At 41.4% G+C, this 27,192-nt stretch overlaps 1 protein-coding gene across 1 annotated transcript in view; it reads left to right on the forward strand.

Moving 5' to 3' along the window:
* Nucleotides 1-27,192, forward strand: part of SIK2 (salt inducible kinase 2) — a 124,923-nt gene that overhangs the window by 49,715 nt on the left and 48,016 nt on the right. The gene's annotated exons all lie outside the window — the stretch shown is intronic.

Below are 27,192 nucleotides of genomic sequence, written 5' to 3' on the forward strand. Positions count from 1 at the left end.
TATTGGCCAACACCTCTCCTATTCTCCCCCATACACATACATGCATGGCTTGGGTGAGTTCCTATGTGTACTTAATGGAGGGTGCGTGCGAGAGCTGCTGTCCCTGTTCAGATGGAGTTCAGCATATACCTCTACTATATCTAATTTGAGATGGCCAGCTTTAGTACTGGGAAAATTTGTTTCTACAATAAAGTAGCACAACAAAGCCATTTTTCACTTTTGCGACTTTTTGTGACACCAATTATACTTTGCAATGGCAGACTTAATTTTTCCATAAAATATGCTGTGAAATCAGGAAAAAATTAATTGTGCTGTGAAATTAAAAATAAAGACTATTTTTATTTTATTTTCCTATAACCAACTTGTTATCTATGTTCCTCAGGTCCGTACCATTACAAAGATATGTAACTTGTATAACTTTAATTTTATCTGACTGCTTTTAAAAAATTAAAACTTAGAAAAAAAATCGAAATGTTCCTTAAAATTGCTCTATTACCATCTTTTTAACACTTTTATTTGTTGGTCTATGGGCTGTATGAGGCATAATTTTTTGCGCCATGATCTGTTCTTACTATCGGTACCTTGCTTGCATATATGCCACTTTTTGATCACTTTTTATGACAATTTTTCTGGATTTGATGTCAGCAAAAGTCTGCAATTTTGCGCTTTGGCATTTTTCCGTGCTTACGCCGTTTACCTTGCAAGATCAGGAATGTGATAATTTAATAGTTTGGGCGAATACACGATATCAAATATGTTTGTTTATTTATTTTTATTTATAAAATGGCAAAGGCAGGTGATTCAAAGTTTTATTAGGGAAGGGGATTTTTTTAATGAAAGAAACTTTTTTTTTTAAACACATACATTAATTTGAAGCCCCCTGGGGGACTTCAACTGTACTGATCTAACAGAGATCAGTGCAGTATGCATATACAACACTGATCTCATGCTGCAGCCCAGAGGTATGGATCGCCGAGTCGGGATCAGTGTCAGTGTGACGCTGAGGCCCAGCCGCATAGGTTGAAAGGATCAACCCTCCTCTATCGCACAGAGTGCGGGCAGGGGGGGGGGGGGGTTGATCTGTCCACTAGACCACCACGGAGGGGCTATAGGAGGCATTTAAATGCATGTTGTCAACTTTGACAGCCACATTTAACTGACTTATTTAGCGATCTCGGTGATCAGCCTGCCCCTGCTAATAGCTGCAGTCCCTGGCTGCTGATAGCAACCGATAGTGGCGAGATTCAGAGCGGTTTCATGGCGCGACCCCTCTCTGAATCCCTCTAGCAGACACATGACGCATGCATAATTTTTTTCATATTAACCAGTTGTTCAAATTAAAATAAATGAATACCTAGATTTATATATTTAGTCATTCAATGTGTAGTATTAGCATTGAGACGCTGTGTGCAGTTTCAGATTGCAATAAGGAAAAACAGGGATACCATTCAGTGATCAAACAAATTTTGGGAATGGTTGCTATGGCAGCTGCTGTGGTCATAAAGGTTTTAATAAGAGTTAAAATTAATTTGGGGGGGGGGGGGGGGAGTCTTTTAGCGAACCAGAAAAACAAACATTTGTAATTAAAAACTTGCTAGTTCATTAATTACCATGAAAAGACAATGAGACTGGTGGTACAGAATATTCTTATACGTGTAACTGAAAAAACAAATGAGAAAATATGTAAGGGAGATTTTTTCTTCATGTGGAAATCTGGCTCATAAAATGTGGAAAATGGCACCTGTGAGCTGTGACCATTTCAGTAATAGTAGAGAGGGCAAATTCTCAATGCAGAAGGGTATCCAGCACTCAAAAAAAGTGCAAGATTAAATTGTCTTCATATAGTTATCCATTAAAAGTAATGGCATGCTGAAAAAAACATACAGATACAGATAAAGATAAAGAAAAACAAAAAGATAAAGATGTCTTAACGTGTCTTAGGCTGTATTTGTAACTTTGAATAAAAGCGATGTCTGTGCAGCCCTTGCATTGTAGTAAAAATAATAAAGATTTGTACTTACCTCTCCACGCTCCCCCAGTGTCCTCCAGCCTTGTTCCTGTGTTCCCTGCTCACAGCAACCGCCTGATCCCATCTCTGAAGTGACAGGCCGTTCAGCTGGCTGAGTCGGGGGATGTCTCATCCAGTGATTAGCTGAGCTTCCTGTCAATTAGGGTTAGGATGGGTTCAGAATGCCAGAGGTGGCTGCGGTGAGCGGGGAACACAGGAACAAGGCTCGAGGACACTGGGAGAGCCTGGACAGGTACAGTAACTATACTCTTTATTTTTCCTTTACCCTAGCATCAACCGGCGGCCGCACATCACTATTACATGGAGCAGTGCACGGCCGGCTGCTGCTGATTTTTAAACAGATTATGCGTCCATGTAGGGGTGCCCTTACAGCTTGAGTCTGGGTTCACACACAGTATATTTCAGGCAGTATTTGGTCCTCATATCAGGTCCTCAAAGCAACCAAAACCAGGAGTGGATTAAAAACACAGAAAGGATCTGTTCACACAATGGTGAAATTGAGTGGATAGCCGCCATATAACAGTAATTAACTGCCATTATTTCAATACAACAGCCGTTGTTTTAAGATAACAGCAAATATTTGCCATTAAATGGCGGCCATCCACTCAATTTCAACATTGTGTGAACAGATCCTTTCTGTGCTTTCAATCCACTCCTGGTTTTGGTTGCTATGAGGACCTGACATGAGGACCAAATACTGCCTGAAATATACTGTGTGTGAACCCAGCCTGAAACTTATTTGTGTGTCTTTTCTGTGTTCTGTGTCTTCTTTGAATGCTGCAATGCACAACCTCCTCTCCCACACATAGGTTGGGAAGGCGCAGATCTCAGGTGGACAAAAAATAAGTCATAAAAATTGCTCAATGCGTTTCTGGCCAGTCTGGCCTCTTCCTCAGGAGATTGATATCTGACAACAGATTCACATTATATAGACTTGGTGTAAGAAAGCCTGACTTCCTCTAACATTATTATTCTAGTTATATGCATACTAGAGATGAGCAAAACCGAGCTTGTGGCGTTGTCTCAGCCTGTATGTGCGAGAGGAGGTTGTGCATCGCTATATCATGACTGCACTTGACATGCCAATTCTTTGGGTGAACGGCGGAATTCATGGCAAATATCTTTGAGTCTATGGGACGGGCGGAACTTCAAGTGGAGGCCTCACGGCGGAATCTGCTTGAAGTCTTCACGCATATTCTGTAGAGTCTTGGGCTGAACACGATGGGTTGTTCTAAGAGACCCTAAATTGTGTGGTTCTATTGTGGATGTTAGAGTCTGGTGCCGTAGAACCACAGGGGTGGGGGTAGCTGCATGTTCCATGTGTAACCTATAAGCAATAAAGGCAGCTGTATTATAATCATCTAAAACTAAAAACCTGCAGTTACATAAAAAAAAAAAAGTTAAGTGCTCCTATAAGTCTGAAGTTAAATAGGTCAATTTACCCTACAAAAACATCCACAAAATGTCTACCTTCAACACATTACATTCCCTCACATTACAGGTTATGTTTTCACAAATTGACATAAAAGGCTGGAAGCCATTTAATTCACATTACGGCAAATAGGAGTTTTCTCTGAACCTCGTCGAGGCTGGTTTCGATTTTTAGCTACCCACAGCATGCCGTTTTACTTATTGCTTCCATCATTTTAGCGTGAAAAATATGCCGAAGCTTTTCCCTTATATGTTCAGCGACTTTTGCTGTCTACAGCTAAGCCGGTCACCGTAACAAACTCAAGATGTTGTAATGCACAGTCTACAGCTGGAAGTATTGTCTATCGATAGTTACGGGATATTTTACAGGTTTATCAATCAGCTTTGTGTGTTCTTTAGAGCAAGCTGATTTATTCTATGTCATCTAAACGTCATTGTAAATTATATTTTCCTACATAATATGTGATAAAGTAACATAATAAACAGCAGATATGCCAATAAACAGGTGTCTGAAGGATAAAAAGTTTGTGCCTAAAACGCGTGGTAATTGCCCTTTAAGTGCGGCATGATTCGTTGGAGGCGATCTAATTGCTGTTTGATCGGCGTATACCACAAATTGCCAGCTTACGCTCCCCAGAGTAAATATGGGCACTGCGGTTTTGTTGCTTTGTTTGAGTTGTTGAGTCATTTTCTGGCGCTACGTCCGATCAACATCTGGAACAGACGTTTACATGTATACATGTAGCTGCCCCCAAAATGCCAAGAATGATGTCTTAACCCCCCTTCTTGTAAAAATATAATTTAGCCGCAGTGTAACATGCAACGTCACAAGCTCTGTGGGTGGAAGGAATGGGTTAAACATCACATTTTGGCCCATTGGAGTTGCATGTGTACCTCCGCTTCCAGTGTTCTTTCAGGCTGACAAAGAACAGATCCATCATGATATCACTACCTTTCCCACGTGTGCACTAGATCAACAGCTGTCAAACTTAAGAAACAATTTCCTCCTCTTTCCGAGTAGTTCCTGCCAGTTGCTACAAACTTGCTCTTTTTCTTTCTTCGGCTGGGTTCTACATGTTTATCTTATATTGTAACATTGGATCCTGTTATCCTCCAGTACAAAGTGGAGGAGGAAAAGGCTTCTGGAACACCTCAAACGCCTCTCACATTTCTTTCACAGGTTTGTAACAATTTATACCGTTTTGCGGTAGAACAGACGAGTATTATAAAGCATTTTGCAGTTGTAATTCTCTTATCCCATTGACCTTAGTGTAATGCCAAGAGATTACAGCCTGTGCCGGGGGAAGGGGAGGGGGCTTACTTGTTCCAATGACTTTAATTTATTGACTTCTATTTGCTTTTTCTCTCTGATTTTATTTCTCAGCCGGTTAGCCTTGCATTAATGTAATGTAGGACTAGCGAGGATTGGGATTTCAGCCAGCCCTGATGGGTTTTGTATACTGGATGTGGTTATATGTTGATAGGATAGCACTTTGCACATATCGCTTCCTTATATGAAAAGACTGACGCTACAAAGCAGGGATGCTGCTATCTACATGGAAGGTCCATTTACTGACCCCCATCTATCAGGCATTACAAAGATGAACCACAAATTTCTTAGGTCACCATACATTTATATATATATATATATATATATATATATATATATATATATATATATATATATATACACACACAGATCTGTTGGATCCCCAATTTTAATTAATTTTATTAGAATCGGTTTAGTAGGAGCAGCCCTTTAAAGGGGCACTCCAGAGGTTAAAAAAATTGTTTTCAATTCAGCTGGTTTCAGAAAGTTATACAGATTTGTAAATTACTTTAAAAAAATATCTCCTGGCTTCCAGTACTTATCAGCTGCTATAGGTCCTGCAGGAAGTGGCTTATTCTTTTCAGACTGACACAGTGCTCTTTGCTGCCACCTCTGTCCATGTCAGGAACTGTCCTGAGCAGTGGCAAAATCTCTCCTGCTTTCGACAGTTCCTGCCATGGACAGAGGTGGCAGCAAAGAGCACAATGTACTCTGTGGAGTACCCCTTTAAGAAGAAACTTTCATGGTTTGAATATATTTCTTATATTCTTTGTAGCATGTACAACAACCTGGACTCTGCAGCCCCATATCTATATTTTTGCACAACTTAAGTTTTTGATGTCTACAGATATACAAGCATTGTGCTTGGCAGTTTGAATAGATGGCAGCTGGCAGGTGACTACCCAGTACTTTCTCCTTTGTAGACCAACATAGTGACCCAGTTCTCTCTCCTAAATTTTTTCAGAGAACTGTTTTCTTTTGTAACTTTTTTTTTTAATCTGTGGTTTGTAAGTGCGAGAAGTAAAAGGAACTCACTTTGGAGTTTTTTTTTTTATAAATGGTAATATTAGAATTGTACTTTTTGTTGTTATTTTTGACATTGGCTCAGGGAACGTTCAGGATGTAAAGTGAAACGCTTTTCTTTTGACTCTTACTAATAAAATGTACTTGTTTCACATAGAAGCTACAACTGTTCTGGAACACCCCATTCTTGCTGTTTTTCATTGCAAAATGTTATGTAATCATATTTGTTAGTAACTTCATGTTCTGGATTAAAGTAGCAGCGTTGGCATATAATCCACTCGCTTGTCCAATCGTATTTCTAAACTGTTCACACTTGGCCATCACTCAGGATATTACTCGTACTGCAGGCTAACCACTAATGAAGTATTTCTGCTTTCAGCAGAGGCTTGGTCAGCTGCAGGGAGGGTTTTCTTCTTATGGTTCAACTTCTGTGTTCACTCTTAACCACCGGCCTGACAGAAGTTAGATGGGACTTGACATGATAATGATGTACAAAAGTTAGTGCAGCTACAGAATAGTGGAGCAACCTTCACCATTTGCATGAGTGCACTTTTGCATCTTAACTTCTTCTGCTCATTGTTTCAGAAGACCACATTATAAGTTTAGGTATAAAATAACATCACCATGGCCGCATTAGTGTGTTGGCTCCTATTCTGCCCATATGGAATGGATGCTGGACATGGGTCCAATGTTATTATAGAGCAGAAGTTACATCTCTGAAGATGTACAAGAGTGCTTTACGGATCATACTGTGCAGCACTCCAAATAGAATCTCCAAGGTAGAAATATAGGGCACCAAGTTTATGGTTGTATAGAACTTCTCAGTCTGATTCTATGCATACTTTGATTGTGGTTGTTGTTGTTGTTAAAGAGTTCCAAAAGCCCAGCAAGTGTTCCCCCTTGATTCAAAAGCCCAGCCATGTAAATTTCAGCACTTGCCTGCAATACCCCTGTGCTTACTTCTATCTGCCTCCAGCTACTTGGTTAAAATCTAGGGATGGTACGAACCGAGTTAACCCTCGGTAATTCGGGCGGATCCAGCGGGAGGACCGCCATAGGCTGTATCCCAGTTTTTCAGGCGTTCCTCCCGCTGTATCCGCCCGCTCCACGGAGCGGGCAGACAGCGGGAATCTGCTGCCGAGCGTTCGGGTTCATACGAACCCGAACCTCGGCAGGTTCGGACCATCCCTATTAAAATCCACTGGGCTTTACTCTCAAATTTACCTACTGAGATGAAATTCTGTGGGAGTGCACTCAGCACATGTACGGTTCTTTCGGCATCTTTCACCTGCCTCTAGGGCTAGTCTGATCTGTAAAAAGCCCAAGTACAGACCAGTCATTGAGGCTGCTGGTAGAAACTCTGCTCTCTGTAGGTGAAAGTAAAGGCTAGTGGATGTCAGTCAGGCTGCTGGAGGCAGATAGAAGTGAGTACAGGTGCGTTGCAGGCAAGCCATTGAAATTTATATAGTTGGGCTTTTGCATGCAGAGGGAACACCCCCTGGGCTTTTGGAACATATTTCCATGTTAATAAAACACATAAAACAGCTATCGCGACACTGGAGGACTCACTCTGTAAAAGCAAGGTATGTGTGAAATTAGACTTAAGTCCAGTATAACCACTGACAGGTCCTCTTTAAGTATTGCTACTTTTGCTGGTGTTTCACTTACCTATCATGAAGTTGTGAGTCCCTTTCATTTTGCTGTGTAGCCCAATGAATTCTAACTGTGACCCTGAGTATCTTTTTTTCCTGACTGATGCGCCAGAAGATTAGGGATGAAAACTGATACTCGTACAGAGGTTACTCATGAGGTTACTGACGGTACTTTGCCTTTGGCCTCTAAATAGAGTTCCTTACCTTTAAAGCCTGAATTCATATGACATTTTATGGAACACAGACTGCATAGAATGTATATCTAGAGGCATAACAAACTCCATGGAATAACAGAAGCACCATATTTTTCTACAGATTTGTTATATTGTCGTACACACGAGTTCTAAGGCTTTAGGCATGATGAAGTGTCAAACAAAGTTCAGAATTTCAAGTTTCATCAATTTCCTAGAAATTTGTGGTTTCCAAGATATTAAGACATCAATGAATCAACGAGCTGACTATGATTATAGATGTATGGCTGCCTCTTGCGAGCAGCTTTCAGGTGCACTGTCAGCAGTACACATTTACGAGCGGTTCCAGGGAAATTAATGGAACGTTAGCAGAACTAATTCAGGATGGGTTTGCATTGTGTTTCGTCGAGCAGTCGAAGGCTTCTGCTGTATTGTGTTCCAGAAGGCACACTATGGGAGTTGAAGCTGTCAGTCCTGTTGCTTGGTGGTGATTTGTTCTTGGAAATTTTCAGTGTTCTGTTTTGAGGTGACGCACATGCATTGGCAGGTCTAATACCCATGTGTGTTAAAAAATAACTTGATGTGGTAGGAAGGAGCCTGTTATTTTTAAATAGGCAGCTCCTCCTAGGATAGATCTGAGTTCTCTGCATTGGCATGTGTAAACAGTCGAGATCTGGATAGTCTCCAGGGGTAAAATAGGGACTTTTTTTGCCCGGTAGTATTCATACACGTAACATAAATCCGTTCGATGATAAATAATAGAAAATTTATTGCAACGATCCAGAAAGGTATTGAAATTCTGAAGATATTTTTCCTTTCCTATTAGGCTCCATTGCAGATCCCTTTATGCTGGCATTTTCTGGTGAAACAATGGGCACACTTGATAGAACATGACAGATCTCATTATAGGTCTGTGCTGGTCTGATGGGTACTGTTATAGGGCTTGTGCATCTGTAAGCACCAGCCCTATATGAACCATGATAGGGGAACAAGCTCTGAAACTCAGATTGACTTCAATGTGTACAAAGCCATGTTATTGGGGGCCCTAAGGGTACTATTACATTGCCCGATGGGGGCCCGATAATAACTGTAAACGAGCGCCCATCACCGACCCCGGGTCCCGTGCACTGCAGCTTCAGAGCGGTCCAGGCCAGTGATTGGCTGAGCGGCCTGTCAGCTAAGACAGGACGCTCTGAAGCTGCAGCACGGGACCCGAGGAGAAGCAGAGTGCAGGAGGAGCCCTGGACCATGGATAGGTAATGCATGCACTTTTCAAATCGTCAGCCGCCGGCCGCGCACCGCTATTGCACGTAGCGATATGCGGTCGGTGCCCGATAATTATAGGGTCCGAACTTATATCAACGATCAGCCGATGATCTTTGTCATCGGCTGATCATTGTGTTAATTACACGGAACATACACGGAACATAAATCGGACGATTATCGTTGCGTGTAATAGTACCCTAAGACTGTGTTCGCACATGCAGTAGCACAATGTAAATGTGTCATTTAATTGCCGTTCTGCATAATTTCATTGCCTTACTGCATCGCTTCATTGCCATTCAGCCATTCTACATTGCATTAACGCAATCAATGTGTGTGAACATACCCTAAAGATCAAGGTCCAGATTTATTAATATGTTCCAAATAGAGACCAACGCAGTGATCACTGATCAGACAATGTTAGACTTTAGAGACTCCCGCAAATTTATTCATAACAGAGGAAGGCAGAGTTCTAAGAAAAGATCCAGAATTGTAATTTCATGGAAAATACACTTATATACTAAAATAGACATAACAGGAGAGATAATAGTCTCTATAAGTAGAGGTAATTATATAACTATCTCTAGTAACAGAGCTAGTATAATGGCCGTTCTATAAGCGGCCAGTGTGCTGTCCTGCTTTAATAGCTGGAGTACTCTCATCTACTCTAAACAACCATCCTCTCATCTAGGGGCACATAAGCTTCAGCATCACGCAGTGATCAGATGATATGTTATTACTCACTACCAGACTGACAAAACAGAACTGAGCAAACCTGGAAGTCGTGCTGAAACATGCCCCTTACCCAACCGTGTTTAATGGAATCAGCAGCAAGTGAGCAAATCCAGTAACTCTGTGTTCTTGGCACCAGTCGCCACAGCTGGGCTGATGTCATTATTCATGCCGGTCCTTAATGACTCCAAGATGAGTGCGCCAATAAGGCGCTTATTTCGTGCCGCAGCATTACTGCCATAAAGATAGTGATTTTTTAACAGAGGGGAAGCCACTTGATGTCATGACTTAATGTTAAAAATAGTTGTACAAAAATTGTTCAGATCTAAACTGTATTTATGTTTTATGAGTGATCATTTCTAGGAACAGTTCTCCTGGTGGGGTTACGAGCACTTTTTACAGAGCACAACATCGGAATATTCTAAAAGTGAAGGTCACCTACTATTACTACACTATGGCAAAACTACATGTACTCGTCTTGCTGCAGTTGGAGATTCATGACCAAATAAAAGCTTCTGGCTAATATATAAGAGCATGTGCAGGATTTACTGTAGGTAAGGGATGGGGGTAAAAAAAAAAACTGCTGCCACACCCGGACCACAGTAGTTAACGTTATACTGTTACTAAATAAAGCTGACCATTCACAGACCACAGAGGGGAGGGAATTCTCTCCCACTGTGGGCAGGCCGGACTACCTCCAGTGCTTGAGCACCGTCCGGTAACCGTGGAAAGAACGGTGCCGTACAGGGGAACCGTGATTCGAAAAACGGACTGTGGCACCGGCTTCCCCATGACGGCGCCGTTCTATCCCTGTGTCAGGTTAAAGAGGACGTACCTGGTGGTACATCCGCTTTAAGCAAACAAAGCTATCAACATTACATTAAGAATTTATTCAGCACAGAATTTTGAATTAATTTAGATTTAAAGGCGCTCACAATATGTGGTATGTTGGCGGTACCTGAGGGCTGGTGATAAGAACATATTCAGTAATTTAGAGCACAAAGCATTCTGACTGACCTCACTCTAAACTTCTTCTTGCAGACATTGAATGGGTTTTGTGCCAGTTTGGCATGTATACCTTAATTGTGTTAGGAGATTTAGTGGCCAACAATAATACTGCACCCATGACTCGCTCTGTTCATGTTGATCGCCTCCATTACCGACATGTGTCACCGATAAAGTTTCTTTAAGCGGAACAAGAACTGATGTATGTGACTCAACCTGTTGGCTCACAACTTCAGCCTAAGCGGACCCTTCAAAATGACTTAAGAATCCGAGAGATGGAAAAATATGACATGTACAGTAGCAATTATTAGTCTGAGAATGTGGTATATTCCATTTAAGATATTTATTATAGCGCTTTACTTTCCTACTTAAAGAGACTATGTCAGTAGGTTTATAGTGTCCTATCTCAAGGGTAGCATAAAATAGTGACAGAGAAGCTGAACAGAATGTTGTACCACTTACATTGTTCTCTGCAGCTGATCCAAAGATATCCCCCTGAACAACATGGACCATAAGTAGTCATCTCTATTATGTGCACGAGCTTAGTAGTCCTCAATATTCATGAGAAGCAGAACTCCACCCACCAGCTGCTGATTGGCAGTTATCTATCCATGCTGTGTATAGGCAGTCAACTGTCAATCAGCAGCTGGAGGAGGGGTGTGGCAGAAATAAAATTTTCCTGCATATTAGGAGAACGGATGAACAAAATCATGTAAGTAATACACCGATCTGTTCAGCATTTCTGTTACTAGTTTATGCTGCCCTCATTTAAGGACACATAAACCTTATGACAGAAGAGGTTTCTGTATTCATGTTGCTAAATCTACATAGCCTAGAAGTGCTGCCCCCTGTGTAGTGAATAAGGGTGACTAATGCCCTTATGTTGTCTAGTGACGGTTTGCGTTCATGGAACTATACCTAATTTTTCGCAAATTATTTTTTGCATACACGATTATCTGTATTTGCCCTAAAGGGTAAAAAAAAACACTGAGTTAGTTCATTGATACATTACCTAGTTTGATTTCCCCCTCCGGTTTCCATGATGAGTATACGCTCTCTACTTGCCTTATATAATATTGTGTTGATTAGATCATTGAACGCTATGTTTCCCAGTAAGCTGGGAATGGCCTCAGGAAGTGGGGTATTGAACAATTTCCAGGAAAACAGAGTCATCCGTGTTCTGCCGGACTTGTCATAGATTGTATAAGAGGTATTGGCACAGTTTCTATGACTACCTACTACTTCAAGATGCAATAAGCTTTTTTTTTTTTTTTTTTAGTTAAAATTACAGGAGCTGTAACATAAACACATAAACAACCATTTTACTATATGAATCCTAAAAAATGTGTGTTTAAAAACAAAATAGGCTTCATTAAGGGGTTCTTCCATTGATCCACTAAGCACCTCTAATGGCTAGTTCACATATATATATATTGGCACACAGTATTTTCTTCACTGCTGTGTACTACAAAAGCACCAGAGGGAAACTGATGACACAACTAATCCTATAGTTTCTCTGCCCGACTAGTGGACAGTGAACAGCGGACTGTGCACAAAAAGGTTGTTCAGGCAGCTGGTTAAGCAACTGTTATGTATCGGACCCTTAAAGTGAGTGCTCCATGGGAGAAAAAGTGTTTTCAAAGCATGTTGTATTATGGAGGTATGTAAAAGCAGTCATATGGCACATCATAAATGTTGTCCATATAAAACATGGCTCCTACATGGAAAACACTACAGAAAAATGCTGAACTACCTATAGTTTTTTTTTCCTCTCAGTTACTTATTATTTTTATATATACATATGGTCATACCAAAAACCATCAAAGTGACTTGAAACTTAAGTAAGACCACAAATCTGCCTAAAATTTAAGAAAGTAGTTCAGAGAGTATCACAAAGACCACATGGAGGAAGATGAGTGTAGGGCCACGCTTGCCACAATCAGGGGCCTACCCTGTGTTCCGAAGGGTCACAAACACAGCCTCACACTTCTCTGTATGTGAGGCTTTTTAGACTATTTTTCCAGGATGGGAGATATTGTTTTTCCTTATTTGTAAATAACTTAATTTACCAAAAGTGACTCCTTTCCCAAGTAAAACCTGCTCTAAAGTCTTGGCCACTAGGTGTCTCACTTCTCTGCAGTCTGATGTCCACTGTCTGTTGTTAGGGGAAATCTGTCTCAGGGCAGTTGTCCCTTGTATAAATATGAATACCTACTGCTGTGTGTCCACAGTTTTCACCGGAGCCTGTGTGCCAGACCACGTACAATCAGAGAGGTGGTAAAGGTTTCTGTTTTATTTTATTACATTTTTTTTTTATTGTGGCTAACCCTTATAAAGACGCAATTGTAGGTGGTGGAACTAGGAGACTGTGTATTGTCACATTTAAGCAGGGTTTTCCTTATGTTATTGTAAATCTTTACTGACTCAATACTTACTTGACATCTTCACGTCACAAATACTTCTGCGTAACTCTTCCTCCCTAAGCAATCCGGATGGCTCCTTCGTTTGACGCCCGGTTTATTAATTACACCACAATTTTAAAAAACAACTTGACTTCTTGCTTAAACGCTCTTCTTCACACATAATTCTGCTGGCAGCAGGGTGGGGTTACCAGCCAGTTTTGAGTTGTGGCCAACTGTGAACAAGCAAACAGAAATGTAATTTCCCATTGACTGAACATAGTCCTGGCAGTACATCTGAACTGTTTTTGATTTTACTTCATCCCTGTGTCATTATTCCTTTCTGCTTTGTATCCATCTTCCCGTGCCTGTCAACAGCATCTAACTCACCCTGACATGGATGGCTTACAATGCTATACAAAAGTTAGAACACTAAGTAATAGTCGACTGAACGGTATGAAAACAATGCAATTCTAGGAATATGCAGGAGACCTTTTCCATAGATGTTGCTTGGTCTTTAATTAGTTGTGTTGCTGATAACTCCATGCCATAGGGGTAGACAGAAAATTCAACTGGTGTCAGAAATGTATACAGATTTGTAAATTACTTCTATTTAAAAAAAAAAAAAAAAAAATCTGTTGTATTCCAGTACTTATTAGCTGCTGTATGCCCTACAGGAAGTGGAGTATTCTTTCCAGTCTGAGGCAGTGCTCTCAGCCGCCACCTCTGCCCATCTCAGGAACTGTCCAAAGCAGATGTTTTCTATGAGGATTTTCTACTGCTTTGGACAGTTCCTGTCATGGACAGAGGTGGTATCAGAGAGCATGTCAGACTGTAATAAATATACCACTTCTTGCAGAGCATACAGCAGCTGGTAAGTACTGGACGATTATAGACTAGAGATAATAAAAAAGAAGTAATGTAGAGATCTATAATAACTTTCTTTCTTATTATTAAGGCAATATAATGGTTGCAAAAAAGGTCATGGTGTAAGCAACCAGATTCTTGGCATAACCTGTTTATTTTCCTAAGTTGGAAACTTGCAAAAATTTTTCAAAACTAGTATTTCCTAGGGGTTCTAAAAAATTTTTTTTAAGGATCCCTTTTAGTTATAACTTTCAAAATCTAAATGAACAATATGTGATATAAAGTAAGTTTTCAATTTACATTTGTTATTTTTTTTTTTTGTTATCATGCTGTAACACAAAGCTGAACTTACCAGAAATCCAGGAGACTAAACTAAAAGGAGACTAAACACATGAAGTCCTGGTCAGTACAGAGAGTCACTGCTCAATATCCATCAATCACATGACCGCCTTTTCTCTGAATGCAGATGATCTGGGAAACACAGGACTTCCTGTTTTTAGTCTTTTTTAAAAAAAGAGACTAAAATACAGGAAGTGTCGTATTTTCAATAATAACTAAAAAAAATAATGAATGTAAATTGTGAACTTGCTTTATTTTGCATATACTGCTGATTTAGATTTTGAAAGCTATAACGACAGTGACACTTTAAGTGGATTCCATAACTTGGCTATGTATTTCCTATATTTGTATATGGGCAAAATCTTTACATAGTCCCCTGGCCCAGGATTGGTGATCCAGGCAGTGGCCCTGAAAGCGCAAAACTCTATGAATTTGTGGTTTATTAAGCAGCACAATCTTCTAACACTTTCTTTTGATGACCTGCTGGCTTGACAGCGGAAAGTCAAACACTCCTAGCACACTGCTATATTCATTTTTCTGGTCGTGCATCTGTATGCCTAAACCTGCTCAAGTCAAGTAAGGATTTCCTGTGCTTGCAAACATAAAAGTTTTTTTTTTCTTATTAGCACAAAGACAGCGCTGTCTCCCATTGGGTATGGCTTGTACAGGTCAGACCGTTAATGCTTAGTCACCAAAGTTTTCAGACCGTAAGCTTTTAGCCAGAAGTGTGTCTCATTGCTTTACGAACCAGGTTGAATGTAGAGTTTCCTAAAGCCTTGTGTACCGTTCTTTGATAGAGCCCTTTATTAACGGAATCTCATTCAGGGAGCCTCTGAAGTCTTTGAAAACTTTGTTACGTAAAGAAGTTGTGGCTCATTAGTTTCTGTACCAAGCCTCCTAATCTCCGTTATTTATCTGTTTCCTGGCCAAAATCTATACTGTGCTCCATTATAGTCTTTTCACAATGAATACAGACTGCTAATCTTTACAATCTCTTGCCCCTTTTATCACGCTACTATGATGGTGATGAAAATAACTTTGAGAGTCTGCTTTACTTTCCAATCTCACAGATCCATTTCAGCAGTACACAAAGTCTATGGCTGCATCCACTTCTTCTTCTTCAGCCACCAGGAATCAAATGCAGAGAGTTCGGATTAACCCGGGTGTGCTCGATCGTCTCTAATTGTCACTAGAGATGAGCGAACCTGGTTCGGGTTAGAGTCCATCCGAACCCGAACGTTCGGTATTTGATTAGCGGGGGCTGCTGAACTTGGATAAAGCTCTAAGGTTGTCTGGAAAACATGGATACAGCCAATGACTATATCCATGTTTTTCACATAGCCTAAGGGCTTTATCCAACTTCAGCAGCCACCGCTAATCAAATGCTGAACGTTGGGGTTCTGATGGACTCAAACCTGAACCCGGTTCGCTCATCTCTAATTGTCACCTGTCAGGGTTCAGTCAGTCATGTAGCCAGGCCATCTTTAGCCATCGGGTAGCCCTTTAATTTCGTCAAAGCCAACTAGCGGAGTTTTTATTGACTGGACATCGGCTGATCACTGGCCCTTTTACACAGGCTGATTATTGCCAATGAGTAGAGATAAGTGCACTCAAGCATGCTCAAGTCGGATCACTCAGAAGTTTAAAACTGGTGGCTAAAGAAGCTGGATGCAGCCCTAGGGAGTCCTGGAAAACATGCATGCAGCATATGGGGTGCTTATAAATCATGCTTATCTCTACCAATGAGCATTCCTACCAGGCGATAATCTGCCCATGTTAAGGGACTTTAAAGCATACAAAGTCCTCTGATCCGATCGTCTGTGAATTCCGCTCTGCGGCCAGAAGCTCCGATATCCATGAATACAACCAGGCTATGATTGTAATGTGTGTGACCCTCATTCTTATCCAGTTGGGGTTCATGGATACCCAAACTTCTGTCTCCAGAGGGGAATTTGCTGCCAATCGGACGAGCTGACTTAGAGACAGGTATGCTTTAAGCAGTGTCTACCAAGGTCCATTCTCTGTAAGTGCTGGCATAGGTTCCAGCAAATTCCTTTAATGAATCTATAGACCCCCATTTACCCTACCAAAGTGTCATTTTGGCCTCTGTTTGTGAGCATGGAATAGCACAGACTTATTCCATTTAGCTGGATCCCCAAAATGAAAGGATTCTACATGGTATATTACGGTATTTAATGTATGACTTTATGTATGATGGATACCAATAAGTGGCTGTATGCATTATATAATGTATACATATGGCGGACACTGCCCACACTTTGGCCAAATTGTAAATTATCATTTTATTCTGAAATAAAAATCTAGAATGTTTCTGGGATTGTCATGACTTTTTGTAATTCATGACTATTGTGAGTTGTAGTCCTTATGTTAGCTGTATAAAGGCAATCGGCACATATCACATAAGCAAACCATTAGTTACACAGCAAGAAGTGAAATGCAGTATATAGGAAGCGCTCTAGGACTTGGTTCGGGCGTTCTTTACTATATAAGGTTGGTGCTCATTTTTCTTTTTAAACTTCAAATTGTAATCTCTAGTGTGACTTCAGTGTTCTCCCTCCCTCAATTGCTAAATTCCCCTGCCGGACGAAGAATAAGTATCACAAGCAGATGCCAAGAGCTTGCCTGCGTCATCCACAGCACTTTGTAAATATTCTGTTCATAGGACTGCTAACAAGCCATCATTTATCACCTCCCTGGTGAAGTGTAACATGAGAGCAGTCCTAGCTGCGGAAAGTCACGTTCAACCCCTTCCAGTGTCACAGAGGCCAGTAGCACATTACTCACTAATTCTAGGGGTCCGAGTGATCAGCCCATTGTCCTGACCTTTAGGGGCAAATCGGGCAGTGGGGTTGAGTGGTTGTGTGGGCAAATTTTACTGTTTTTTTTTTTTAAGTAAGATGTTAACTGTAGATATGCTAATCCATAATAGTCCTGAATGCCTCTCCAGGTATCAGTAAAGTTGATTGTGTATTACTGTAGAGGATACAAGAGTTGTGTCTGGACACTGATCAGCCATTACATTAATACCACCTTTCTAATTTTTCTAGATTCTGTCAAAATAATTTTGATCCATATAGGCCTGATCTCCATAAGACTTCTGAAGGTGTCCAGTGGTCCTGTAGGTAGTAAGGCGCAGCCTCCATTAGTTGGGCTAAATTTTCCAGCACATCTCACTAGTTCTTGATCAGGTTATGATCTGGGAAGGTGGAGGTTAAGTCATCACCTTCAACTCTTTGTCATGTTCCTCAAACAACTTCTGAACAATTTTTACAGTGTGGCTGGAGGCATTATACTGCTGTACTTAGTCAATATTTAGGAAGGTCATACATGTCAAAGTAACATCCACATAAATATCAGGACTAGAGATAAGCGAAATTGCTGAAAGTTGGGGTTCGCACAAACCCGAAGGAAGAAAAGTTGAATCCCGCTGCCTGGAGAAGGCGGATGCACCCCAAGGACTGCCTGGAAAACATGGAAACAGCCTGGATTCAAATGCCGATTGTCCGGATTTGTGCAAATCTGAACTTTCGGCACGTACACTCATCTCTAGTCAGAACCCAGGGCTTCCCAACGTTGCTCGGAGTGTTAAAGGGGTTAGCCCCCCTACAAAAACATGGCCACTTTCTTCCAGAGACAGCCCCACTCTTGTCTCCAGCTTGGGTGGGGTTTTGCTGCTCAGTTCTATTGAAGTGAATGGAGCTTAATTGCAAACAGCACCTGAACTGTAGACAAGAGTCGTGTTGTTTCTGAAAGAAAGTGGCCATGTTTTTGCACTGGATAACCCCTTTAACCTATACGGCTGTGTTTTCAAAGTAATATTGTGCTCCATTGAAATTGATGGGAAATTGACCGGCAGTGCACAAACAGTATAGAATAACAGCCGTAATTCATTACAACTGTCAATATAATAAACATCTCCATTGCTGATTTTGCAAACAATGGCTTTTGCATTGCTTTTGCAAACATTTTTATTTAATACAGCCGTATCTTGATATTATTTTACTGTGTGAACATAGCCTTATACTGCCTACACCAACTTGCCTTGCCGTCTGTTTCGAACATGCTCTGACCCCAGTCGCCTAGCCACCACTCAGATCCGTACACTTGTCCAGTTTTCCTGCTTTCAACACCTCACGTTCAAGAACAGACTGTTCACTTACTTCCCAATATATCCCAACCCTTGACAGATGGCATTGTAAGGAGATAGTTGAACCTAAACAGGGCACATTGTGTGTCACTACATCAAAATACGCCACCTAAAACCAGTTTCAGATTTCTGGTCCTATCAAGCACTCCCACTAAACTGGACTTACTGTAGATCCCATAGGGTTTTGTGGTGGTGATAATGTGATAGACAGTGCTACATAGCAATGTGGATTGTAAGAATATTATCCGTGCAATATAAAAAATCAGTATGTGGTTTTTTATGTAGAAATTGAGTTGCGGAACAGATCTTAAAAGGGGTAGTGCGGTAATTTTTTTTTTTTTTTGCTTAATTAACACACATTACAAAGTTATTTAACTTTGTAATCAGTGTTAATGAGCTGTCTGTCCCCGCCCCCCCCCCTTTCCCCCTCAACGAACACCCCCCCCCCCCTCCCAAAAAAATAAATAAATAAAGAATACATACCAAGTCAGTGTTGACCCGTTCTCTTCTCCCGGGCTCCATCTTGGGTCGATGTCGTCACAGCAGTGGGGGTGGGGGCGTTCCTGGTCTCCTTCCTCTTCGCTGTCTTCCACACCAGTGAATGGGAGAGGAAAAGGCTGCTGGTGCACATGCGCACCAGCAGCCTTTTCATTGGCTGGAACGCATCACATGGCTTCCAGCTTGCTTAGATCTGATTGGCTGAGCTTGCTGGAAGCCGTGTGATGCGCTCCAGCCAATGACGGCGGGAAATTCAAATGGCGATCGTCACTGGAGGGATGGTAAGTATATATTCTGTGTGTGTGTGTGTTTTTTTTTTGTTTTTTTTTTGGGGGGGGGGGGGCGGGGCACCGGAGTACTCCTTTAATTCAGGATATGAATTTTGGTTTCAGTAATGTAGATATATTTTCCCCCACTGACTTCACAGGGGAAGTCAATATCCCCAAAAAGGCCACTGGCTAGGTACCAGTTTTGAATGAGAAGACAACAATGATTGTAGGGATGCTCAATATTTTGAGGGTCATTATCAATCATGGCCTTTATTCTATACGGTGTGTGTGCCTTGCCGTCCAATTTACTATTGACTTCAATAGATCACATTATTATATTGAAAATATGGACATATTTAAATCTCAAAATGACGTCTGTATTTTGGTATTATTTTACATGTGCTTCTATCTCATATATATGTCAACTTTACAAAATGATAACTTTTCTCAAAAGTAGACGTCGTAATCCTGTCTGCTTCTGACAACAGTAAAACCACATTAGCCCATGTATACACAGATTTATGGGCTGTTTTTTTCCAGCTGTAAAATGGACAGTTTATGGGTGAAAAATGAAAAAGTTATTTCTTAACTAATGGGCTCTATTGAACTCAATGGTAAAAACTGCGATTTGTTTACACATGTATTTATTTTACAGCTGTCATTTTTATGGCCGTAAAATAAACCTAACAGTCCCTTTTTTTTTTTTCTCGAGCCCCAATAAGACTTAAAAAAAAACAGAACCAGGAGAGTTTGGAATTTGAATGTTAGATTTTGGTGGATAATGTTACATAGGGCATTGCGTCATTATATGTTGCATACCTATATATATGAATAAAGACTGTCTGGGACTGATGCATTTGCACAATTGATACCTTAGAACCTTTAATATGGAGTTTTCCCCCGAAGCAGTAGGGTTAATGGCTCTGTGAAATCTGCTTTGTGTATGTGCTGCCTGTTAGCTGCAGGAATGCAGGTGCGTATACCCCTGGGTCTGAGTAATGACTCCAAAACATACTGGGACATTTAGCAGAGATTATTCCAGCGCTGACGTGGTTGCCTGTATCACTCAACCAGCTCATTAGGAACAGCTCAGAGGAGGCTTGAAGGTCAGCAGCCTCCAATAGGACTCTCTGTTAGAGAATGATTGTAATTAGGAGCTCTGCTGAAAGTAACATTAGCCTGAATCCCCGGTTCCTCTCAGAACGCTGCTAGTATTACTATTCCCCTTTTTTTGCAAATTGTGCTCTCAATCCAGACATGTTTTGTGAATTTCCACCCTCGCGTCTTGCTCTGTTTGTCTGTCTCCATCAGGAATCGCGAAAGGAATGTGAAGCTGCAAATGCAGTCTGTCCAATGTAGCCGCTTAACAGGGAAATAGAAATATTCCAAAACCTGTGCTGAGATGAATTCAATGAATGATCGTAGACTTATTCATCTACGGTAGCGTCTCACTATGCAGAAGCCAGGTGGTCGAGATGTATGATGGAGTTCACAAGATTTTCTAATTGTTGTTATTCTCCGCATGGTCTTGCAAGCTGGTTATTAGCACAGTCTTGAATAGATCCCATGTGTTTATATTTTATTATAAGATCTAGGATCCATGAACATTTCCTTAAAGCCCAATATATGGACGATCCCCCCCCCCCCCCCCCCTAAACTGCTAGTTACCGTTGCCTTGCCTGAGGCGATCGATGTTTGGTCCCGGCACTCGCTTCTCTCCTGGTGCCAGTATTTGGTTAAAAATGTGCTGTGTCAAAGGGGTGGGGCCCAGAGCATCCGTGCCCTAGGCCTGCAGCGCCTCTCTTCTTCTTTGCTGCCTTTCACCTTCTTAGCCATGTCCCTGGGATGGATTACCTTGAGCCGCTGGAGACAAGAGAGGCGCTGCAGTACTATGGCACAGATGCTCTAGGCCCTGGTCTTTCGACACTGTGCTGCCGAAATGTAATACCTTTTTTCACGCAAATACATGGATCCTGGGACCAGACATGGTTCGCCACTGGCAACGCAACTGTACCAGTAGTTTGGTTGGGGGGGGCTGAAATTAACAAATGTCTGTTCATCCAACCTACATGTGTAGGACGACCTTCATAGACTTTATATACACAACAAAGCCATGTACATTGAGCATTTGCCATGGTACGGAGTCATATACTTTCTACCTTTTGTATTGCACTATTTGTGTTTCTAGAGGCATCTGATGAAACATGTCCATATGAAACTTGAGTTATACTACTAGCCCATAGTTATGGGTCTGGGTTCTGCATTATGGATCTGTACAACACATATATGTAATACATTTCAGTCTTACTGAATAATACCATTTGGAAGGCTGTTCACAAGGCTGAAGTGTTAGCTTGCTTTAACACAACAAGGTCTTAGATGCAAGTCAATAAAACTATTATTTGTCATGGAACGTCAAGATCATTGATATGAAAAATCAGCTTTTTTCAGATTCTTTTATGGCCATGGAACACCACAGGACAGACACGTAAACATTAGCCCTGCACCCTCGCCATGTGGAGTCCATGTGATTTTACCATGCCCAGAGGGATGGGTGCAGTTCAGCATGTGGTTCCTTGGATGTCAAAACATTTCTCCTTGTCACTTATGAAATACAGTTATGAATAACACATACTTGAATGAATATTGTCAGTGAAAATATAAATATAATTATAATGGCAATATTCACTGTACACAAACTATAGAGATAATCGAGGTCTGGGAATACATATAATGCAGGCTTTAAAGGGAACCTTTCACCAAGACAATGCTATCTAATCTATAGACATCACATTATAGAGCTGGAAGAACTGAACAGATTGATATACACTCACCGGCCACTTTATTAGGTACACCTGTCCAACTGCACGTTACCACTTAATTTCTAATCAGCCAATCACATGGCGGCAACTCAGTGCATTTAGGCATGTAGACATGGTCAAGACAATCTCCTGCAGTTCAAACCGAGCATTAGTATGGGGAAGAAAGGTGATTTGAGGGCCTTTGAACGTGGCATGGTTGTTGGTGCCAGAAGGGCTGGTCTGAGTATTTCAGAAACTGCTGATCTACTAGGATTTTCACGCACAACCATCTCTAGGGTTTACAGAGAATGGTCCGAAAAAGAAAAAACATCCAGTGAGCGGCAGTTCTGTGGGCGGAAATGCCTTGTTGATGCCAGAGGTCAGAGGAGAATGGGCAGACTGGTTCGAGCTGATAGAAAGGCAACAGTGACTCAAATAGCCAACTGTTACAACCAAGGTAGGCAGAAGAGCTACCTGAGGCAGATGGGCTACAGCAGCAGAAGACCACAACGGGTGCCACTCCTTTCAGCTAAGAACAGGAAACTGAGGCTACAATTTGCACAAGCTCATCGAAATTGGACAGTAGAAGATTGGAAAAACGTTGCCTGGTCTGATGAGTCTCGATATCTGCTGCGACATTCGGATGGTAGGGTCAGAATTTGGCGTCAACAACATGAAAGCATGGATCCATCCTGCCTTGTATCAGCGGTTCAGGCTGGTGGTGGTGGTGTCATGGTGTGGGGAATATTTTCTTGACACTCTTTGGGCACCTTGGTACCAATTGAGCATTGTTGTCATAAAGCTAGAATCATCTCAGACTGGTTTCTTGAACATGACAATGAGTTCACTGTACTCAAATGGCCTCCACAGTCATGTGGTGGAACGGGAGATTCGCATCATGGATGTGCAGCCAACAAATCTGCGGCAACAGTGTGATGCCATCATGTCAATATGGACCAAAATCTCGGAGGAATGCTTCCAGCACCTTGTTGTATCTATGCCACCAAGAATTGAGGCAGTTCTGAAGGCAAAAGGGGGTCCAACCCGTTACTAGCATGGTGTACCTAATAAAGTGGCCGGTGAGTGTATATCTTTGTGGGTAAAGATTTGATATAACTTGTTACATCTTAATTAAAATCTCTGTTCATTATGTGTTTAGGAGTCCAGTAGGTGGTGTACCTCAATAGACTGGACACTTTAACATGAATACTGAATATTTTCCCATAAAGATCTATATTGATTTGCTCAGCTCCTTCTGCTCTATGACATGATGCCGATAGCTTAGGTTGCATTTTCATGGTGACAGGTTCCCTTTAAAGGAGAACTGTGGGAAAATCTAAAAATCCAGGGCCAGCAGGGAGTGGAGGAACATATATACATCCCGATGCACCCGTATCACAAGCTTACTGACAACCACCGGTCTCCAGTTTCCTCCAGCTTCCTGCATCATCACGTCCAGGCGAAAAGTACCCGCTCAGCCAGTCAGTGATTAGTCACTGACTAGCTGAGCGGGCATTTCTCAGCCGGGACGTAACGTTGCAAGAACTAGAGCTGCAGGACGCTGGCCTATTCTGATGATTCTGTGGGGGCGTCCCTTGCTGGAACTGGATTTTAAGATATTCCCGGAGTTCTCCTTTAAGAAGCCACAGCAGCATTTAATGGCAGTATTGAGCAATCTGAGCTGTGAATTAAGCCTTGGAGTAAGATTTAATACTTAGTGCATAAAAATGGACATACCAGGCGAGCATATTGCGGTTTAGAGTGTGTGTGTGTGTGTGTGTGTGTATATATATGTATATATATATATATATATATATATATATATATATATATATATATATAATAGGGATCCACTACCAGCAGGTTTATTGTATAAGGCAATCACGGTGCCAGACTGGATCTCTCTTTGTGCTATAAAATCTAATAATTAGCTTGTGTACTTTCTTTTTTTTAACATTCTGCTCCCCATCTCTATATCTTGGGCAGTTTATGATACCGTCAATGCCTGTATGTAGTAGTGCCATGAAATAGCTGATCACCTGTCTGCTTAGCTGCTACTCCAGCAAGGAGGGTATATCTCTGCATACTGGTTAATGAAAAGTTATTGAGAATGCTGAGTGCATCTGTCATTTTCTATGGCATTGTCACGGGCAGTACAGTATAAATGGTTTTCTGTAGCTTACTTTCCTATGAAACTGCAATACAAAACTCAGACAGAGGGCCCCCTGGGTACAGAGAATAAACAGTTTAATTCTTTGTAAAGAATATCATCCCGTCCATCCAGTTCACCACTTACCATGGCCCAGAAACTGGACTAAAAAACACTGCTCCTGTATCTACAAATTCCAGCAGGCTTTGACAGATACCTATTCCCCATTGCCAATAAACTGTGTGACACCACCGCATATGTATACCTTTTAGAATTAGAATTATCTAATAGCTTTTATACCTGGCGGATCTATTAAAAGTAAATCCATCACCTGCTCAGAGCGAAGTTCTCATCTTCCAGGACCGAATTAAATTTTGTGAGACTGTGGCTAATATCCATTCTCTGAGAATTAATACTTCATGAATAAAAACCGGGTCTCATGAATATTAGCAGCGCAGCGCCTTATTTTATGGCTCTCATTATTTGAGAAGTGAGGACTATAGGGCCGCCGTCCCCGTGTAGGAGATAATTGCTCTGGAAGTTGTGGTGACGGCTGCATTATCTTTATATTATTTCAGTTTATGGTTTAATGAACTGTCTGTAATTATTATTGTAACCGGAGCAGCTCCCGATAATTCAGTCCCTAATTACCGATATTCAGCTGGCCAGGAGTTTGGATTACAAGGTATCTGTTTATGTAAATGGCTAAAAATGACTTTAATAATTGGTAACAATTAACCTGCCGGCCAAGAAGGGTTAAATATTTACAGCTTTGGTTTTGTCATCTGTTTTTTATAATCAAGGTCTATTTACACTGTCTCTCAAAAGGGATGTTGAAACATGCTATGGTGCACAGCAATGGGTCCAGTCACTTTAAGGGCCCAAATGTAGTCAGCTGGTGCCGTTCGGGCCACTTCCTGCTCCTACACGTTTAATAGCACAGCAGGTCAAGCTATATAGTACAGCAAAATAAACGTGTACATGTGGAAACTCACCCCCTGACATTGTTCAGGCCATTTAAGTGAATGGACATGCTCCTTTTTTGACAGTTTGCTGATGTATACCTCAAATGAACCCAGTATACCATATCTTTATGCATGACAAGGGTTTGTAAAAGGTCTTGTCCACTGTTTGGGAGACTTAATTGTTACAGTACGTGTACACTACTAGATTTTGATGCTCGTCCGCGCGCATCTCCAGCTGTGCCATAGACCCTATTCTATGCCCAGGCGTATTCTGCCGTCCGCCCAAAGAATTGACAAGGCAATTGTTTGGTTAGACGGTGGAATTCATCTATTCATAATATGGGGTCTGTGGCACGGGTAATGATGCGTGCGGTGGATTCCGTAGTGTGCACGTACCCTTAGACTTGTCCAAGAAAAATTCAGATTAGTGTCCGGAACCTTATGTAATCAACTGGAATCTAGAGATTACATGTCAGCAAATGTTTAGAGGGACTTCCATCTGGATGTTTGTGTCATATCCACTGATGGATGTAGGTTCCACCACGAAGACTTGCTTAAAGGGGTTATCCAGGCCTAGAAATACATGGCGCTTTCTTTTCAGAGAACACCGCTCTCCAGTTCGAGTGTGTTTTTGCAACTGCCATTGAAGCAAATGGAGCTTAATTGCAAAACCTCACTGAAACTAGACACAAGAGTGAAGTGGTGGTGTTTCTGGAAGAAGACCAAGCCAATCAAGATCACGCCAATCCCCCCCCCCCCCCCCCCCCAATCCAGTCTGGTTGTGGCCACTGAAGGTGGTTGTGAAACCAAAAGCAGAACATACCTACTGTATGAGCAAACGTTATCCTGGGGCCTGGTCCAGCCTGCATTCACTTCTCCTATTATACTTCTTCCTGTATTAGTCCTTATAATCACATTGATGTTGGACACTTCCCCATTGGTGGCCAAGTCTGAAACCTAATGTCTATTTAGCTCCAACACAAATAATAACCATTGTTAGTTCTGTACAATGTGTGGTTTTCAGAGCCTTCTGCTTATGTATGAATGAATGACGACTAACAGTATTCAGTGTAATAACACAAGCATGTAGATTACCAAGGTAAAATGGGTTGTCCCACCACCAACATTTATCCACTGTTCACTGACAGGATAGGTGATAAATTTATGATCATAAAAATCAGGGTCATGAGTTTTTTGCGTATTACTTGAGTGGCGGTGATTGCTGTGCAGTGCCACATCATTCACAGTCTATACAACTGCCAGAGATAGACAGGTATATTGTTGTGCCATCTCCGTTAGTCCTTTGACAGTGAATGGAGCAACTGTGCACTATGATGTGACCACAAGTTGGACAACCCCTTTAAGTATCCCTGTCATTTAAAAAAAAACCTTTTGGCCTGCCAAAATGGGGTGTTCAGACCCCCACCAGTCATTGGAATGAGCCAAGAGAAGTGTGTGGCTGAGCACTTTTCCCTCATCTTGCTGTGATCTCTGGTTCCCTGAGGGAGATGGGCTCCACGAGCTTCATGGCGAAAGCTCCTGAATGGTCCTCCAAGCAATGCAATAGTACATCACTATTTTGTTGCGTAACGTGCCCGATTTGGTGATAGATGTATCTCAAGGTGCCACAGGAATAATAATTATAAAAAAAGATTGAAGAGATATAAAACGTTTCACGTGTAGGCTTCAGCTTTGATTGAACCAATAGCCTCTGACCCCAGCATAACCCTTTAAACAAGTGACCCATACTTTGACATGTTCTACTAATAAGTTTTCTAGCAGAACTGTCTGTTGTGATAAGAATGTGAATCAGTCAGATTTCCTGGAATGAAGAAGCTCTTCTATTCCTGGAAGATTGCCAGAAATACACTTCTATTATGGAAGTCATCATTTCTACTAACCCTGTTATCCCAGTTCAGACTATTACAAATATGTTTTTGCAGTTCGTTTTACGTTCTTGTAAAAGTACCGTAGAATATACAAACCAAAAAAAAAGGATAGAACAAATCAACAAATACTGGTGACTGCTGTCCAGGCATGCTGGGATTTGTAGTTTTGCAGCAGCTAGAAAGCCACAGGTT

The sequence above is a fragment of the Dendropsophus ebraccatus genome, chromosome 12 (genome assembly GCF_027789765.1).
Source record: "Dendropsophus ebraccatus isolate aDenEbr1 chromosome 12, aDenEbr1.pat, whole genome shotgun sequence".
NCBI classification, from domain to species: domain Eukaryota; kingdom Metazoa; phylum Chordata; class Amphibia; order Anura; family Hylidae; genus Dendropsophus; species Dendropsophus ebraccatus.